This window comes from Centroberyx affinis, unplaced genomic scaffold (assembly GCF_046629955.1).
Source record: "Centroberyx affinis isolate AG114_WGS23_722 - 3 ecotype Tasmania unplaced genomic scaffold, CSIRO-AGI_Caff_v1 ptg001497l_1, whole genome shotgun sequence".
Classification (NCBI taxonomy): Eukaryota; Metazoa; Chordata; class Actinopteri; order Beryciformes; family Berycidae; genus Centroberyx; species Centroberyx affinis.
The window spans coordinates 1-4,072 of NW_027279962.1; positions in this window are offsets into that span (position 1 = coordinate 1).

The following is a 4,072-nucleotide window of genomic DNA, read 5'->3' on the forward strand; positions in this document are numbered from 1 at the left end:
CTCAGCAGAGACACAATGCTCCGCCGGATGCAACCGCAACAATAAGATCCACAACAGTTGCGCGGGCCTTGTGGAGATGAGCCGATTAATTAACAGTTTGTCATGACAGAAGAAATGCTCCATTGTCAGTCAGTGTTTTACAAAGTTTTTAGACAAATTTTGAAGGAGTGAAGGTTAAACCCGCCGTGAAACAGAATCCATTACTGTTATTTTTATTATTTAGACAGCTCAGCTTGTGAACAAATCTTTCCCAACCTGCGAAACAAGAGAACAAAGACGCAAAACGCCTTGAAGAGACAAAACCTGTAGCTGCTCCATTGACGATGAACGGGTGACTGACTTTGTGCGCACCGTGACAGCCGGCCTACCAAGGGTGATTTTCGTGGTTTATGGACACATTTTCCGGTCCATAACTGATAACGCTGCAATGAAATAAAGTCATTTTGGATGTAAAAGTTTAAAAGAAAAAACCCCTCTACGTGTCCACATGGTCAGTTTTCCCATTTTTCTTCAGATAAAATGGCTACAGGCTTGGTTTCCAGATGAAAGATTAGTCCTGCTGCTCTAGTTTCTAACTTTAGAAGAGGGTTGTGCATGTGCTTATTTGCAAATATTGCCCTTTTCAATATCATAAGGATGCCATGTGTGTTTTAGGGTGGCTTACTGCTTTAAATTCCAATTAAAAAAAAGTGGAACATGTGCGCACATACAGCACATTCACACACACACACACACACACACACACACACACACACACACACACGCAGAGAGTATCAGTGTGAAGCGTAGAATAAAGCAGCCTGTGAATTTGGCCAGGTTTCCGTGTCAGAAGCAGCCTGTATGTATGTATGCGTTTGTAGGCTTTAGAAGGCTCTTTTTTCACACCCTGCTGTTTCCCCCTGATAATTTAATGTCCATATTCTTCTCTTCAGGCATTAAAACCTTCAGAAGTTCATTCTCTGCCTTTGTAGTCTATGAGGCTGCACAGTGGGGCTGGGAAACACACACCACACTCCCCGGGTCTTCTGTTGTATTGCCTACCGAGTGCCCAACCAATTACCAAGTTCAAACACTCAGCTATCAGTGTGTCTTTGCCGCTATCCTCTGATTTGGCCACAATTTGTACCAGACTTGTTTGTTTTTTTTTCTTCCTCAAACTGAACATCTTATAGAGACGGATGTTGATGTCACTGCATGTTATGTACTCTCAAGGATGACGCGGCAAATTATCCAACTTAATACAAAGTGATATCAAATGCCAAAACATTAAACGGGCAGTGTGTCATTTTCAACATAAACGTGTGTTTGCTTTGGAACAACACGCGTTTTTGTTACTTTTCACAAGAGGTATGTTTAATAACAACACATTGACATAGCATACTGTATGTTGATATTAGTACATGTTCCTAATATCCACTGAAAAGTTTTAAAAAAAATTACACACACAGATGACACAAGCACAGTAGTTTGGGGTGTACAGAGGACTTTCAGGTGATGTCACGCAGCCTCTGGCGGCCATTTTGGAGGACCTCAGCAGCTGCATTTCTAAACGCATGACTTGGCCATCTCAACAGTATTGAATAAACATGATTAATGACCTGTTTTTGACTGGGAACTATACAAATTCCTAATTCCTAATTTTGAAACTGATGTATCTGATCAGTAGTGTATCTGATTAGTAGATTAGTAGTGGCTAGTAGAACATCGGCTGCTACTAAATTAGCTTGCGGGCTAGTTGCTACAAAAGTAAAACAGGCTATAGTAGTCTAAAGAAAAAAGTGTCCTGTGTCACAGTAACCTAAATTTGGAAACAAATCTACCTTATCAGACTATTTACTTTTACATTACTGAATCTACCTATACCCACAGCAATCTTTCTCAGGTATCTCTCTTTTTCTTTCCATTTGTTAGCTATTATTTACGCACAAACAACTGGAGCCACATGGTGCCAGCTGTGGTTGCTAGGAGATTTATGACGCTATAGTGCCAAAGCCTCCGTTTGACAGTTTTTTGTGAAATTTCTTCACTTTCTCACTTTTGTCCGTAAATTTGTCTGTGATTTTGTCGCAGTACCATTCACACGCACGTTCATTCAACACACGGTATAGGCCCCAGTCCGCTCCATTGTCTCAGATCTACAAGTTCGCTTGCTCCGAGGAACAGGCCTCCTCTGTGTACAACTGTTTGTATTTGGATTTTTTTTTTCCTGTGCTGTAAACACACTCATTTTGTGAGAGGAGGACGGCGTCTGATTTCCCCGGGGATCCCCGGAGGGCCTGGAGATCTACCTGTCAGCGCACCTGAGCTCCTCGGCACGACCCAGCCTTTCTCGCTGACACCGCCGCCTCTGTTTACAGAGACGAGACATGAGAAGGCGACAGGGGTCGTCGTCATCCGGCGAGGCTCGGTGTCACGGAGCCCAGGGAAATCGCCTGTGCCAAGACGGTGCAGCAGTGGTGTCTTTGTGGGGGGGGAAATGCTGCACAGTAAAAACCAGCTTCCTCTCAGAGCAGAGGATGTGGGTTTTTGGGATGTGTCACAAGTTTCAGGAACTACATTTTAGTGATATTTTCATCTGTAGGAAGCACAAAAGATGGATTACAGGAGAATCAGGCAGCACTGAATAGACCATTAATTTGATAAAGCGGAGTTTGAATGCTTATAAAACTATGTTGACAGCCTCGGGGAAAGTGACAGCTTCTTCAATTAACAATTGATGCTTATATAAGAGCATCCGTCTGTAAGTTATTCATGATTCCTTATGCCAGTTGTTGTCATAGATCCATATGTATGCAAGTTAATAGATTTCCACCGCTGTATGACAAGATTTTCCTTCTCCATCTGACCCTGCCATATGTCATTTGTTATGTTTCTTTTGTCCGTATTCACGGTATAATAATATCCAGCCTGTTTTGTAAGAATACAGCTGTGAAGGAAGCCGACCTGAAACTATATATTATGCAAACTATATTATACATTTTAATTATTTTCATGTTTTTACTTTAATTGAAGCATTACATAGTCCGCTATGAGATAAAAATATTTTATGAGCCTTGGGCTTATGAAACCCTTTTAAAACCCACATGATCGTCAGTCTAAAAATATTCCTCTTTTTTTTAATTCCTGAAAAGTTTACATTTTAGAAATAAGTTTTCCCCCCAACAGCAGGGATGCTGTGTTACATTTCCACTGTCCACATACTCACTGTACGATAATATTCAATCCACTTTATAAGAATACAATCTGTAATTTCTGTAATACAAGCATATTGCTGCTGTTGTGGAAAAGATAACTCAATTTTGATGACTGTCATGTATTTTTGGCCCTTTATTGGTCGAGCCAGTTTCATGAACCTGGGGCCCTTGACGTCCAAAACCCTTAACAGAATTTCAGCCATGCTCGGCTATCTGTCTGAACACAAACTGTTTTTCTGAATTCCTGAAAAGTGACTTTTTTTTTTTTTTTGGAGATGCAAGGTTTCTCACTCCGCAGCGGCAATGTGAAGAATACATTTATCTTTTACTGGAACCTGAAAAGAAAGGCAAGCTGCGCCAAGAGAAACACAGGCATTAACATGCTGTCTTGTTTTCAGGTTCATACGATGACAGAAGGGTGGATGCATTTGATGCCCCCCCACCCCCCACCCACTCCCCCCAAACACACACACACACACACACACACACACACACACACCGCACCCACCCACCCACCCGCATATCAACTACATCTCCTGCCACTGCCAGCATATTGATTTCTCACCCCTCCACCTCATCTGCAGCGCTGCCATCTATTCTTAGGGACACAATGTCACAACATGAACATTTTACTATCTGCGAAAAAACGCAGAATTTGATATATTCACCTCACACGTTATTAAGCATCAAGTTCACTAATTGCGAGATGAACTTGAGAAGTGTCTTCCAAGCTTGTGAAGTGCAGAAGTGCAGAAGTGCGATGTGCGGTGGACAGGTGTGAATATTAAGACAGGGAGAGGTGGCTGCGTGTGTTGCTTTGTTCCATGACATCTAATACAAACTGATATGAAGAGGCGGGGGAGCTTTCTTTCTTCTCA